The following is a 16907-nucleotide window of genomic DNA, read 5'->3' on the forward strand; positions in this document are numbered from 1 at the left end:
AAAAAAAAAAAAGAACATAGTAATTTTTAAAAATCTAAATATTTACATATTAATAACACATATATACAGAAGATTGAGACATTACCCATAGATACGTTTTTGTTTTGTTTTGCTTTTTTTGTTTTTTTCGGTTTTTTGCTGAGGAAGTGTATGAAAAGGATTTCCAAATAAAGTCTGAACAGTAGTCACAGTAAGTAAACACAATTTTAATTTATAAAATGAGGTTTTTGGTTTTTTTTTTAAGACGGAGTCTCACTCTGTTGCCCAGGCTGGAGTGCAGTGGCCCAATCTCAGCTCACTGCAACCTCCGCCTCCCGGGTTCAAGCGATTCATCTGCCTCAGCCTCCTGAGTAGCTGGGACTACAGGCGCATGCCACCATGCCTGGCTAATTTTTGTATTTTTAGTAGAGATGGGGTTTCACCATATTGGCCAGGCTGGTCTCCAACTCCTGACCTCGTGATCAGCCCGCCTAGGCCTTCCAAAGTGCTGGGATTACAGGCATGAGTCATCATGCCCTGCAATATGATTTTACTGTTGCAGTTTTGATATGTATTTCCAATGTGTGGATCCATTCATCCCACATATATTTGGGTTGAACAAGTCCCACCTGTCCCCAGGTGCTAAACACTCCAAGCCATGGCCCCGCCGTGGAAGGCAGTGCTTCTGAAGGCTCCTGGCGAATCTCTAACAGACCACAGTTGGAAGTTAGTGTTTCTGCCTTTACCAGCAACATACTCATCCTATTTTAACAGAGTGAAAGGTCACTAATTAATCTTTTCCCTTCTCTTGGGTAATATTTCCTTCCGGGAGGCAGAGGACAGATTCTAAAACCCATGGTGCGAGAAACAGAGGAGCCAAGGTTCACAGTACTTCACGAGACCACTTGATAAAACAAAGGGACCGTTTTCAGGAAAGGGATTACTTACTGGGCAGAAATGGAAAAAGGCTAACAGAAAGGTATGATGGAAATAATTTCTCCAAACCTTCCTTGTAGCCCCAGAAAGAAGAAAAATAAGCCAGACATATACAAGATGTAACTTGGGTAGTAGTTAGGTTGATTCCACAAGCCACACCTAAAGCCAGCTTTTTGTCACAGTACAGGGATGCCTTCTCTTTGATGACTGGCCGGTCTTTGGTGGAATAGGAATTTATCCCAGAGCACCCCTCCTATCTCTAGGTTTAGCATTTCAGTGTGATGTGACATGAGTACTTTGGACAGGGCAGTCAGGAAATCTGGGTTCTAGGCAGGGCCCTGACTACAGAGGGGTTAACGGACTCTGGGCAACTGCTTACCCTCATTCATGATCAGTTGCCCCACCTGCAGAATGAGGGGTGGGACTGAGTAGCCTCTACAATAACTTTTAGCTCTTAACATTCTGCACTTTCCTAAATCCAGGGCTAGGGGAAGGCATTGCAATTGCCGGTAGGCAGGTGTGAACCCAGGGTTTGGTGATCTGCAGTCCAAATTTCTTTCCTGCCAATTTTGGCCTTTGGGTCAAGTGGCAAAGATTTGATGCAATTTTCTTTATACAATAAATGAAGTGCAAATGCAATGTTTCTAAATAACACAGTATTTTAAATTCACCATCTTATTAGAGAAAGAAATCTGGAGGTAAATATTTCTATAAAACAAATACTTTTGTGGCAAGATATCTTTTTAAAATAAATCGAGATTTTCATGTATTAGTTTTATATAAAGTGAAGGTCAAGTATACTAGGAACCAAATAAATGATATAATATTAAGTACAATTTTAGCTAGTTGCCACATGGTGCCAAAACCCTGTACCACTCAGTTAAAACCATCTGTTAAAATGGCTGTGAGGTATCATGATGTTGATAACTGATTGATTTTCTCACCTTTTAATTAGTTATTTTGTCATTGTATTGATGCAACTTTTGTGAAAGGTTTTTCTTTCCTAAGAACTCATAGGTCATTTGCACTTAGTTACAAATGGCTATCTGGGCGGCACTGATGTCATGAATGATTTCATCTAATGGGTCAGAGCTATCCTTCTCCCAAAATCACTTTTTCGTCTTCTTCATCTTCTAAGATGATGAAGGTCTAATTAATCTTGGCCTTCACAACTGCTCTCTCAGCACTGGAAAGAGCCATGTTCCTTTATACTGCATCTAAGCAATTTACATTAAAATAAATATGTGTCAAAGCTCTATTCACACTGAGGTACTGAATGAAAATGGGGAAGAGAGAACTACTTCTTTTTAATGGACAACGAACTAACTGAATCATATGCTGGACTTTTAAAGGGTAATGAATCAATCCTAAAAATGATTTTAAAAATCTAGTATCAAATTGGAGGCTTGATTATCACACATTACAAAGAAAGTATATGAAATGATTCAAACATGACAGGTAAGCTTGATAGAACACCCACACTTTGCAGGAGCCTGAAATGCTACGTGGATCTTTGTGGAATTTCAAACAGAAGTTAAATATGCCACTGAACAATGTCACTAAAATCAAAGTCTAGGCAATGAAATCTGGTTCTGTGTCTTCCATGTTTTCTCTCCTGGTGTCAAATATATTACCGCAACAGAGTCAAGAAAATGAAGGGGGAGAGCCGCTTCTCTAAGGAAGAGTTGTCCATGTGTCTGTGACATGGCTGGAGGTGGGTGTTCTGGACAAGTAAAGAACTTACTGGGGAGATGTCTGTGTTTCACAGTTAAGTCGCTAAGTTTCTAGCCAAGGCTTTAGTTGTCCTCCCATGAAAAATTGTAGAAATTTGAAATTTGTAATCATGTTTTATGAGAAAGCCCATGAATGTGTATTACTATTAGAGTATATCCACATACTATCCAGTAATAGAAAATGGCCTAATAAAATATAATTTACCCACAAAACAGAGTATCATGCAGCTATTAAAATAATGCACATGGCACCACTGCACTCCAGCCTGGGTGAGAGCGAGACTCCGTCTCAAAATAGTAATAGTAGTAATAATGCATATGAAGATTTGCCCTAAAGTGGAAAAATGCTTGTTAAGTAAAAACAAAGAAAAACTTAGGAAACAAAATTTTACATGTTTGATCTCCACCATATAAATAAATAAAATGGAGAAACATTTGCAAAAAGTCATCCAATAATGGTTGTCTCTGGGTGGTAACAGCAATTGAAATGTTCTTCCTTACACTTTTATTAATTTTTTTAAAAAGTATGTAAAATGCCAATGTATGACAATTGCTAAGTCCAGATGAACATCCCCCATTTCAAATTTGGAAGCCCCATTTTAAATTTTAGAAAGCATTGTTTTGACTTCACTTTCTCTATACTTTTTTTATGTGAATTGTCGCTAGCTCCTGGGTGGCTTTTCTTGAGCCCCAGGCCCTTTCCACACGTCTGTGCTATAGCATCTATGTAATTCCTTCTGCCTCTCACACTAGTCTGAGGGCATTTGTACACCAGCACCCAACACAGGGCTGATTCCTGGTAGTTGCTCCAAAAGGCTTAGTGAAGAGGGTTAAGGGAAAATAAAATGGATGCACTATAGAAGTGGATCCATTTTTGTTAAAACGTGATGAATAATAGAAGGTTGCTTAAATGCATCCAAACAAATGTCATCTGACTTTCTGCCTGTAACACTGCCCTAGTCGCTTCTGGTTTATAGAAACACTTAAGGATTTAAACCCCTTTCCCTGCCCTTCCCCCAGGCACACAAATTTGGAAGGAGGGGGAAAAAAAAAAGCAATAAAAGCATTGTTGAATCTTTAGAAAGAACTAACTGTTGCTAGCTCAGATAAACTGGGTAATGAGAGTGTGTATCAGAGCCCTTGGTCACTCCTGTGGTTCTGACCAATGAGGCTCAAGTTCAAGGATGATACCACACGTGCAAGAAAGGTGGAATTCTTAAAGGGATAAATGTTTTTATTTATCATGCTGCTTAGTGATTTGTATCAAATATGTATCAATAGTTTAGTAAAAAGACCTGCAACTGTGTTATATTATTGTCTTCATTATGACCTAAAAACCTTGGGTAAAGTTTGAGAAAAGACTGGAAGAACTGAGTTTGAGCTTCAGAGAACCAGGCCAAATGACGATGAACATTTTAACAGTAAAGACTTAGACAGTGAAGTGGACTCCTAAAGGCATAGCGCATCCATCATCTCTTGGGATCTCTAAGAAATATGCAGAGAAAAGCCAGCTTTGGCTTAGGTATGAGAAATCCATACGGTATCATGGCTGGGAGTCGAGGGACCTGGTTTCCGGCCAGGCCATCAACCAGCTGTGAGACCTTGGGAAAGTCACTTAATGTTTCTGGGCCTCAGTTTTTTTTCCTGTAAAATAAAAGGACTGGATAAAAAGGGATTGGACTAGGTGATCTCTCAATTTCCTTCTCATTCTCAGATTCCTTGACTACTTTTTTCAGTTTCATGAGGCCCTTCTAGCACCCTCTGTGCTCAATTTTCTCATTGGAAACATATCTCCATCTTCAGATAGGAAAATACAAAGGCATTCTGTACTCACCACTTGGAGGTGAATATAAACTTCAAAGGGAGTGGTTTTCAAATAAGAAAAGCTCACTGTGTCACATGACACGGGGAGGACAGGCAGTGCAGATGCCCGGGGCGGTGGGGCACTTGGGAGAGGGAGATCACTTGGGAAGCACAGCTAGAAGATTTTCACCATTCTTCTGATTGGTTTGAGTGGGTTGGAATAGACAGATGGTCTGCATGGTAGTTCTCTCATTGCCTAGGATTTTAAAAATCCTTCAATAATCATCATAATCATGGAAATATCCACCATTTATTAAAGGCTTGCTGAGCACTTGACATGCAATGTGTCACTGAAGCCTTAGGAGACTCTACAAGGTGGGTCTGTTGTTCTGCCCATCTTAACAAATGAGGAAAGTGAGACAGAGGTTAGGAAACTCACTCCAGGTAACACAGCTAGTAAATAACAATGCCAAGGACATGAATCGGGTTAATGTCTGGGCTATTCATCTCTTTGCTATTAATAGTCCAAATATACCACATGCATGAATATGAGCTAATTTCTTAAATCTTCGAGTTCTAGTTTATTTTATATTTTACCCACTTTCTTTACATGTATAATTGCTTTCCATTTAGTTATAACAAGATCAGTTTGGGGTATAAACTGATCTTCCATTTGTAATTCAGCTATCTTCCCTTTGAAAAAACAGGCCTATGCTATTATGTGCTTTAGTAAGAAAAAAACACATATAACAAAAAATATAGATTATATATAAATTAGAACATGCTAGCTGCACGAATAGGGGCCGAGAGTCAAGGAGGAAAAGCATTATTGTATTATTCAAATTTAATTATAACATCTATCTGCAACAACAAGCTCACAATCTTTCTTCCCTGGTGACAATCAGGTTGTTAAGTTTGGAAAAGATTGAGCAAGTCCAATAAACATTTAACAGCAGTGACATCTTTACTCTGAGATCTAACAAAGTTAATATATTATGATTTCAGCTGTGAGAAAAATCATCTAATGAAAATGATAAAAATGTATACCAGGAAAGGAATCATTGGAGTTATAGAATAAAGATTATTCCATGTGATGAGAGCCCCCAATGAATTTCTATTTTGGAGTCACATAATGGCCTTTCAAATCTGTGTGGGGCACTTTTTTTTTTTAGAGGCAGTGCAGGCTTCCTTAAGCAGTAGCCCATTACTTTGTGGAGTCAGAGTCTCTACCTCGTTCCAGGAATGGAGCTAGATATGATAAATAAGGTTTAAGTTGTGCAATATCTATGTGACACTTCTGCTAGGAACGCAGAAGAGAAGGGCCAAGGTGCCAATCACAAGTATCTGGGCAGATCATCTAAACCAGCGGTCAACAGTTACAATGTTCAACATCAAATATTCTGATGTCTAAGGGGCAGGAGTGTGCAGTCTTCCAAGTGAGTGGAGGCTCCTCGAGGAGGGGAGGGGTGGGGAGCAGGCTATGGCTTGGATCTCATCCTGTAGAAATGGGCAAAATGGGCATTCGTGATATGAATTATTAATAGAAATGTGACATGGTTACAGGATGTGTTCCCTGGCCAGTCTGCTTGTGGGAAAGAGAAGAGGGATGTGGCGGCATATCCCTACTGGGTGCGTGCCTCTTTGTTGGTGGGACAGGGAAAGGGCATAGAGACCAGAACTCACAATAAACGCTCTCAGCATCTGATGACAGAAGGAAAATCGGGTGTGTTTATGTCTAAAATATGCAGCATAATGAAGGCACCAGAACAACATTAAAACTGTGTTTCTTAGTCATGTGATCCACTGCCAGCAACGTCTTTCTGGGTCTCTGAGAACAGCCTTCTACAGAATTTCCCCATTATGTTTTTTTTTTTTTTTTTTTTTTTAAGAAACAATGTCTCGCTGTCACCCAGACTGTAGTGTAGTGGCCAATCATAGCTCACTGCAGCCTCTAACTCCTAGGCTCAAGCGATCCTCCCACCTTAGCCTCCCAAGTAGGTTGAACAACATGTGTGTGCCATCTTGCCTGGCTAATTTTTAAGGGGTGTATGTGTTTGTGTGTGTGTAGATAGGGTCTCCATCTCCACAAAACATCTGGAGATGTTGCCCAGGCTGGTCTTGAATTGCTGGACTCAAGCAGTCCTTCTGCCTCAACCTCCCAACTATTTTTTAATTTTTGAGGAAACTCCATACTGCTTTTCATAATGGCTACACTAATTTAGATGAAATTAGAGATTTGTGGCCTCCTTGATATAATCATTCTTACTTGATGGGAGAAAGCTAACTACACAGGGATTCTTCACTACTACATTGGCCCCCACTGTCACTTTGGGGAAGCTGAGACTTCAATGACCAAATCTGAATGGTCACAATTCAACTGGTGCTGACTTTTCCTGGAAGAATAATCCCAGAAGCTCCAGCCCAGAATTTTAAACACACACACACAATCTGTGCATGCACACGTGCACACACCCCCACCTTAAAATCCCTTTTACTTGATGTGGTGTTGCTGGTAGAAGAGATTCTTCTTCTTCTTCTTCTTTTTTAACCTCAAGCAACTTGTACTTTTATAAAGTCATGCAGATCCAAACAAAAATCAATAGGCAAACAGAAGAAAAGAGATCTTTTCATATATGAATAAGACTTTAAGAGATCAAATCACTGCATATTATACACAGTTTTTCCTTCAAAAGACAAGACACTGAAATAACCTAGAGCCAAGTATTATACTTCATAAAGTCTAAGAATTCGTAAGTGCTTCTCCAATTATTTTTGTGCACCTTAGTCATACCTGAGCCTGTTTTAAACCTCCTTCTGGCCAGTTCAATTTGATCCTGTAGAATCTGTACCCAATCTCGGGCCAGGAAGCTTATCCACATGGTTACCTCTACAGTACTTTCTGTGAAGACTGAAAAACAAAATGTACAATATTGTTAAATACCTTAGCAAGTAAAACATGCAGATATGAAACAGAAATATATTCTTAAAAAAAGTATATTTCTAAATGATGTCAGTTCTGCACGATATATCTTCAGTGTCTCTATTATATTTCTTTGGGAAAGATGGAGATTGGCAGGTCTGGCTAGGTCCAATGCGTCGTGCTTCAAAATGAAACTGGTGATAATCACTGAGGAGTTTGTAAGGAAGCTGCTCTTTTACTGGTTCTTTTACTGGTTCCACATCCATGTGTCTGTCTTATAAGCAGAGAAGAAAATGTTTCCTAAGGGTCTACTGACATTATGACAGGGTTTAGCAAATGTATTAAGAGACTTCACTTTTTTTGTTGTCAATTCAAAATTGCATGTAAAATTACATGAAAAGATATTTCTCATGATGATTTCTACTAACTCAATCAGTACTCAATAATGCAGTTGGTGTCATGATGAAAGTTCCAATTCTACTTCATGTCAATCCCTTGTACATCACATGAGCTCCCAGGAAGGAACTACCTGATTAAGCAGAAAGGGAACTAAGGGAGAACCCCATGGCAGGACACAAGGGAGGCAGGACGATGATCATGGGAAGGCTGTGCACAGTCTGTGTCTGCACATGCAGCGCTGGGGTTGACATTTCTGGCTCACACTCACTCCTGAGCACTTTTAAACTCATCTTTTCAACTTGTTTTTCATAAGGTGAAGATCTGGTAGGCCATCACATCACATTACCTCCTTGGTATTTAAAATATTGGTAATTTCAATGTTTTAAAAGTTTCTCTTAAAAAACAAAAGGGCAAAAGAAAGTACTGACAGAAAAGAGCTCATTCAAATAAAAGAATAATTTCAAAAGTCCCTATAGATAAATGGGCAAAAAATGTTTAATAAAACATATTAGGAAAAATGTCCAATTAATATGTAAACCAAAGAACTGCAAAACACATTTTATACCTACTAAAATTAGAAAAAAATTTAGAAAGCTAATACTCGATACTGATAAAATTGGTACATTTAAATATTACTGTTGATGCAAACAGGCAAAACTCCTTTGAAAAATAAGAGTAATATTTAATGGGAGACATAAAACTGTTATACCCTTAGACTGGTAATCTTACTCCTGGAAATTCATCTTAAGGGAATAATTTGAAGAAAAAAAAAAAAAAGCAGCTATATGTGATCTCTACTGTCAAACACGTGGAAACAATCCAACTATGCAGTAAGATCAATGTCATTAGTGTGGCGGATACATTTCAGGGAGCCCAGAGTGAAGCGGGGGTTCCCCTTCAGGAAGCTACTGTGAAAGTCTGAGCTAGTGAAGCATCTAGGGCCTCTCAGAGAACTGGCATTGTTTGGTTAATTATATGATGTGGTAAAAAGAGAAGAAACAGATGGTGTGTGAGCTGAAAGAACATCGCAGGCTTGGTTTGGAGCATGCTGAGTTTGGGGTGTCTGTGGTACACCCACATGGAGATGGCAGATATAGTCTTGGTTACAGGACCCCCAGCAGGTACCAAAACCTGCAGATCTTCAAGTCCCTGATATAGGCCAGGCATGGTGGTTCACACCTGTAATTTCAACACTTTAGGAGGTCAAGGTGTGAGGGTTGCTTGAGGCCAGGAGTTTGAGACCAGCCTGGCCAACACAGTGAGACCCTGTCTCAGTTAATCAATCAATCAACCAGTCAGTCAATCAATAAATAAATAGATAAATCCAGGAGTGGTGGTACAAGCCTGTGGTTCCAGCTACTCAGGAGGCTGAGGCAGGAGAATCACTTGAGCCTAGGAGTTCGAGGCTGCAGTGAGCTATGATCACACCATTACACTCCAGCCTGGGCAATCAAGCAAGACCTTAAGCAACTTGTACAATTGTGCCCTGAGACTCTGGAGCATATAACAGTAGTGGAGAGGTGCCCAGCCTATTTGCATTATTTTTTACTGTTGCATTGAATTTTTTTTTTTTTTTTGAACATTTTCAATCTGCAGCCGGTTGAATCTGTGGATGCGGTACCTGCAGACAAGGAGGCCAAGTGTATTTAGACAGAAATCTACAGTTCAGAGAAGGGGCCAAGCTGAACACACTGCTTTAAGAGGCACAGTGGTGGTTAAAACTGAGAGAGGTTGGGCATGGTGGCTCACACCTGCAATCCCAGTACTTTGGGAGCCCGAGGCGAGTGGATCACTTGAGGTCAGGAGTTTGATACCAGCCAGGCCAACATGATAAAACCCCATCTCAGCCAAAAATACAAAACATTACCCAGGCGTGGTGGCATGCGTCTGCAGTCCCAGCACTAAGGAGGTTGAGGTGGAAGAATCATTGGAACCTGAGAGAAGGAGGTTGCAGTGAGCCAAGATCGCACCAGTGAACTCCAGCCTGGGCAACAGAGCAAGGCTCTGACTCAAAAAACAACAGCAGCAACAACAAAACAAAACAGAGAATGCTCACCAGCGAGAACACAGAGAGTGGAAAGGGCATAGGCTGGGATGGGAGCCCTGGGGCATGCTACGCTGCCAAGGAGAAGGTGGAGGCAGAAGAATGCCTGAAAGGGCTCAAGTGTGGCTGGCCAGGCAGGAGGGGCGGGGAGAGTGGTAGGAAGGCCAGTGAGTGGTTCTAACAAAAACGAGGGACCAGCAGGCTGCAGGGCAGAAGAGGGGTAGGAGGGTTGGAGAGATGGCTTGGTGCCCTCTGAAGTTCGGTAAGGGCCAGGAAGGGTGGCCACTCTCAGGACACCTGACCCAGAGGGGAGGGCAGAAGAAGAGGGGAGACAGGAGGGCTGAGGGATGGGGACTTGGGCATGGGGTGGAGGCTGAGGGAGGAGAGGTGTGGCAGAAGAGAACAGGATAAAGGGAAAAAGGAGATGGTCAAAGGCACCACCCTGGGGGGCTGGGGCTGATAGATCTGGAATCGATATGGAGGGGCTTCCTCTAACAGAAGGAGGGAAACGTCCTTTTCTGAACCCATGGGAAGGGAAGATGGTCGATTCAGAAGTGGTTCTAGGCTAGAGCAAACACTCCTGAGGCCTCAGTGGGCTCAGGGGTGAGGGGTTCTGGAGGATGGAGGGTGTAGGGGAGGTGAGGGATCCTCTCAGAAGAATCGAAGAGGAAGCGGACCACAGACAACTAATACAGCTGCCAAGCTGCAGAGGAGCTATGGGGTAGGGCTATGCAGTGTGGCGACAGGCTACAGGCTTTCCACCTGGGTCGCCTGCAGCTCCTTTAGGACAATGGATGACAGGGCTGGTCTAGGCTCAGGATGTTGCTGGGCGGTTTTGGCAGAAGAACAAATATATAATCCCTTGAAGATGCTGAAAGTGTGACCTAGCATGAATGAACTCACCTCTCCACTCCCTCCCCGCTCCTTCACCCCCCAAATCTAGGGAGGACAAGGATGTGAAGACAGAAAAAGGCTCATGGGCTTGGAGATATCTATAGAGATCAGGGAACGCACATGTCAATGGGTTGGCACGCAGCAGGGGTCACCTAGAGCTGGTAAGAACTGTCCCCCCTGAGATAGCCGGCGCATAACAGCAGCAGCTGCGCGCAGCCTCTGTGAGGATGCTAGAGGTGTGGGCCAACAGTGCAGGGCTGAACTGCAAAAGCGACAGGTGAATGTCACCGTCGGAGCGAGGTCCAGCGACTACATATGGCTAGGCCCTCTGTCTGTGGACCAGAGAACAGTGACCAGGATCGACAAGTGTGGACTGGGGAGTAGAGAGGAAGATGTAGGCTATGATACGTCAAGTCTTCAGTGCAATAGGTTCCATTGAGGCTCCACCGCGCGCGGCAGTGAGTGCTTAGAAAGCAGGAATTAGAGACGGGGAAGAAAACATCAGAGCAGGCTGCCAACCTAGTGATGAGTGATGGGGGACGCGCGCGGCGCAAGGTGGGGAGGTGCGGCGGCGAGGAGCGGGGTAGGTCCCGCTGGAAGTGCAGCATGCTTGTCCAAATCTCCTGGCAACCTAGATCGTCGACGTAAGCTGTCAGGGTCCTTCCTCTCTGTCTCTCTGTCGTCCCTCAAACAGCGCGCGCGGCCTACCTATGCTGGCCTTCTTTCTAGAAGCCGAATCTCAGCATGTTGATAAATGACAGCAAATTTTGTCGCAGTTTTGTTTCTAATAGAAAGCAAATACATTAGCCTTACAACACAAATTTGGACTAGTTGGAGGAAATGGTCTATCTGAAATTACGCCAGGAAGTGTTTCATTAATAGGATCTATTTAAAGAAGAAGGTCTTATTGACTTCAAATGTCCACAAGAACATTTACTAATCAGATAATTTCCAAAACGTTCTTGAAGTCCTGTTTTAATAAACAGAACAAAATATTTCCATTTAGCATCCTATTTATTTATGTAAAACTGTGTACTTCAAAATGGCTGAATCCACTGTCTTAGCAGATAAATATCTCACCCCTTGTAATATTATTTATGCAGTTAATTTCCATGGCAATCCCACTTTTCTTGGGTTGTGAAATCCATGTGTCCAAATTAGCACACATTAGAAAGTCATGGCTCCAAATTAACGAAGTGGATTTGGACTACACCACACTGAATGATTTCCATGTGTGTGGACAAGCAAGTTCAAGATAAGCCAAAGGAGACTGTGGGCTCTCTGCTCCTACATCATGAGGAGGTTCAGATCAGACCTTTCTAGTCCAACCTTGAGCTCAAGTATTCTCTCAGTCACTAAAAGGGCAGCTGTGTCTGCTTATTTTTTTCTAGTTTCAATGAAAACTTTCTTGGTTTCAATAGAAAGAAGCCAAGAAAATCACTGTCTCCTGGGTCTGTGTCTAAGATCTTTGAAGGTGCAGCAATAGGCTTTTCAAAAAACTACCTATCCAAACAAATATTTCCACCAGACACATAATTGACATTCTAGTTCATGGATTACATCTAAATTTAAAAGAGACTTTTAACTGGAATTTACCTACTGAAGAGGAAATCCTATTCTCTCCATTATGATAGCAGATGAGGCCTCAAAAACAAGGCCAAAAGACTGTCATTGCGTTGATCTGCAAACAGTCAATATGCTACGTGAATAGAGGTATCAGGGAGACAGAATGCATTTTACTACCTAAATCTATAGCTAAACGTCAAGCTATTATCCTGGTAACAGTTCCAATAGGAGTAATGATGTGAAAAGAGGTATTGCATTAATGTATTGAGTTTTCTACTATGGTAATAGTGGGTCATTAAGAATCATAGTCGAACCATTTGCATTCATCTTTAGTATGCAATAAGCTCTAAAAGGAAATTTCCCTCCTTTCCTATTTTAATACATGAAGAAGAAGCAAGGGCTCTTTTTAAAAGAGTTCAGATAATCTGAAAAAGTGGAATAAGATCAACAATTAAAGTAAATAAAAGAGTTAAAGCATCTCTTCTGCTTAATATAATTTGAGTCTCAAGGCACAGGTAGTATGTGAAGTCACCAGATAAATGACAAATATTCAGTCGGATCTGTACATGAGTAATGACTTTTCCCATATGCCAGAATTCATTTGAACCCTGACCTTTAATTGTGTATAAATAATGAATCAGATGCAGGTGGCTGGGCAGACCCTTCCTTCAGAATGCTGCTCCTCACGTAATCATCATCAAGTGAACCCAGCAGCACGTGACGTGTCTGACATGCTGAATGTGCCACTCTGTGAATACGGCAGACTGACCATGTTCCCCAAACAGCCATCTATCCACACTGTCGTTCTCCTGAGGGACTTTTAATTTGGGTTTTTCTGGCTGGCTGTGCGGGGAAAAGCAGAATATGGCATGAACTTTGAAAGGAAGTCACTGTGTCTAGCAGACACTTTAAGAAGCAGGGGCAGGTTGGAAGAGCTTTCACGCTGCTGTGGAATCTTCTAAGAACTCTGGCTGGCAGTCACAGCACAGCTTCAGATTTGATGACTCAGTTTTAACTTGTGGTCAAATCAAGGTTTACATCATGCGAGGAAATCAAGGTTTAGAGCAGGCAGAACTGAAAACCAGGTCTTCATTAGATCTGCCAAACTCCTAGAGCTCACAAGGGGCAAGGGACAACAGTCTCTGCAGTCAGGTCCCAGGGGACAAGCAAAGGGACTCAACTGGGGACCACTTGCAGCCAGGGATGTACAGAGGGAGAGGGAGTCGTGGGAGGCAGCCTGCCCACACGTCTGAGTGAGTGGACAACAACCAGGGTCCCTCCCACTCTCTTTCCTCTTACTGTCTTAGAGCTATCATTTGAGATTCCCCATCTGCTAGGCAGTGTAGACACATCTCATTTTGTCTCTCAGCAGACAGTGGGGGTAGGTACTGTGCTCCTAAATTACCAATGACAAAATTCAATTATGGGCAGCTCAAATAACTGGCTTCAGACTGCACAGTTAACAGGAGTTATTTTCCACATAAATGACTTATGTTTACAGTTGTATTTGTGCACACAGTGATTGTAAAAGAAAAATGGTTGAATTGTAAACATAAGCAAACTCATGGCTAAGTGAATCCTCCCATGTTAAACTTGAGAATGCTGAGTGTTACTTTCAGCCTCACAAAACAGACTTGAATATAAACAAACTAAATGTCCCCCAATTAAAAGGCAGAGTAGCAAGTTGGGTAAAGAAACAAGATCCAACTATATCTTCAAGAGACCCATCTCAGATACAATAATACCCATAGGCTTGAAATAAAGGGATGGAGAAAAAAATCTACCTAGCAAATGGAAAACTAATAAAGCGGGTTGCTAATCAAATTTCAGTCAAAACAGACTTCAAACCAACAAAGAACAAAAAAGACAAAAAGGGACATTACAAAATGAAAAAAACTATCCTTAGTATATATGGACCCAACACAGGAGCATCCAGATTCTCAAACCAAGATCTTACAGCCTTATGAAGAGACTTAGATAATCACACAAAATAGTGGGGACTTCAATACCCTGTTGACAATATTAGACAGATCATCGAGGCAGAAAGCTAACAAAGATATTTGGGACCTGAACACCTACCTAATGGTCCTAATAGACTTCTAGAGAACTATCCACCCCAAAACAACCGAATATACCTTTTTCTCATCTGCACATGACACATAATCTAAAATTGAACAGACATCCAGCCATAAAACAATCCTTAGTAAATTTTTGAAAACCAAAAGTTTACCACACACACTCTGAAAACATAGTGCAATAAAAACAAAAACAGAAAATCTCTAACAACCATACAATTACATAAAAATTAACCTGCTCCTGAATGACTTTAGGGTGAGGAATAAAATTAAGGAATAAATCTAGAAAATCTTTGAAAATAATGGGAAATAATTTGAAAGAATAAATAAGATTAATAGACTGCCAGTTGGACCAATGAAAAAATCCAAAATTCAAAAGAGAAGATCTAAATAAACATGATAAGAAATGACAAAAGTGACATTACCACCTACCCCACAGAAATACAAAAATCCTGAGTTTTAAAAAACATACACACACACGCGCACACACACACACACAAAACCTTTATGCAAACACAAACTTGAAAACATAGAAGAATTTGATAAATTTTCTGGAAGCCTACAACCTCTCAAGATTTAGGAATAAATTAAATTCCTTAACAGACTTATAATGTGTTCTGATATTGATCAGTAATAAAAGCCTACCAACTAGAAAAGCCTAGGACCACATGAGTTCACAACCAAATTTTACCAGGTGTATAAAGAAGATCTAGTAAGATTCCTACTAAAACTATTTCAAAAAATTGAGTAGGAGGGTTGGGTCCCTAGCTCTGGGGTAAATTCAAGCAGGATACTCAAGCAGACCTGTGGAGGGGTCCAGGTGGAAAGGAACACAGACAGACCTCCTGCCATCAGCCATGTAACTGAGTCATCTTACAAGGGGATCCTCCAACCCCAGTCAAGTCTTTCAGTGACGTCACCCTTGACTAATATCTGATTTAAAACTCATGAGAGATCTCAAGCCATAATTCTACAGCCATATTGACCTCAAATTTCTGACCCATGGCAACCATGATAGATAATAAAATTATTCAACCAAGTTATTGAATTTTAGGAAATTTGTTATATAACATTAGATAACTGTTATAACTCCACCTTCATTACTTAATCACCTACCAAATACCCACCTCCAAATACCATCACACTGGGTGTTAGGTTTCAACATATGAATTTTGGGGAAAAGGCATAAACATTCATCCTACAGTATAATAAAATCATGTCAATGGAAAATCATTAAGAGAAAAGAGATTTTATGTTTTTTGTGATTCACATGTTGACTTAACAAAATATGTCAAGTAAAAGTGTATAGAAATACTACAAGTTAAGATGAATATTTTATAACACTTTATAAAATAAGTATGTCATTTAATAAGATTGTCATATTTCTCTTTAAATTGCCTTCATATATTTTTTACTTATCCCATTTTTCTTAAAACTTATGTTGATTATTTAGTGTGATAGTTTTAACAGGTGTTCAGAACCAATATATTATATTTTGATTTATAGAAACAAAAGTCTCAGGATGATGAGTTAAGGATAAACGTTCAGCTAATAAGCTTCTATTGCCAAGTGTAAACTAAGGAGTGGTGTCCCCTCGCCCTTTTCCAGTCTTTTCTGGTTTCAGTTGCTTCTCACCATCACTGTGTGTCATCATGAGTACTGGCATTATCATCATCTTTCCTAACAAATATTGTTCTGATTTTTCTGTATGAACAAACTTGCATAAAGCACAAATGACTCTTTAAAAGTACAAGTAACCTCTTTAACCTTTGATTGACTCCTTTTCTTATTAATATTATTGACAGTATGCTTCTTAAAATGAAATAATTTTCCTCATTTATCTTTCACTTTTGGATGAGGTGGAGTAATTCAACTAAAAATTGGAACTATTTATCCACAATGATAATGAGATGCCCAGAAATGTATCTTTAAGGTAATTATCATAGAGCAACAGGAATGTCAAAATACCATCTGTTAGTGAATCATTGTTCTTTAAAAGATTAGCGATGGCTGTGTAGCCTTTTGGGGAATACTCTTTAATACTGGTTACAGATAGCTCTTTGTAATATGAAAAACATAAAACAGTAATAAATTAACAGGTAGAATTCTAAAATACATTACATAGAGAAAGAAGGAGAATTAAATGAAGCAATGTCTCACATATTCAGCATTTTGAGGAAATCCAAACAAGGGAATTTTCTAGGATGAGTATATTTTTTGAAGTAATCAAGTTTAAAGAATTGTAACTGTTGGCTCTTCTTTGCTTCTTAAACATTATAAACTAAAATCATGTCAGAAGTATACCATATTCTGACATAAAATAGTTCCGTCTCTACTGAAGGTCAATCTTCTGACAGTGTGACTAATATAGATAGAGACTTGTGATCACTGCTTCCAATTTGCCGTGAATGAGAAATTTCCAGTACTATTGGAATTCAGCGTAAACCGAGAGTCACAATGCTCTGAATGATGGCCTGACGGCACAGATGCTGGAGCATAAGGTAGAATTTTGCTATAACATTGGATGTATTAAAATATGTATCTTTTGGTTTACATTT

Source organism: Rhinopithecus bieti, unplaced genomic scaffold (assembly GCF_001698545.2).
Source record: "Rhinopithecus bieti isolate Rb0 unplaced genomic scaffold, ASM169854v2 scaffold_11710, whole genome shotgun sequence".
Classification (NCBI taxonomy): Eukaryota; Metazoa; Chordata; class Mammalia; order Primates; family Cercopithecidae; genus Rhinopithecus; species Rhinopithecus bieti.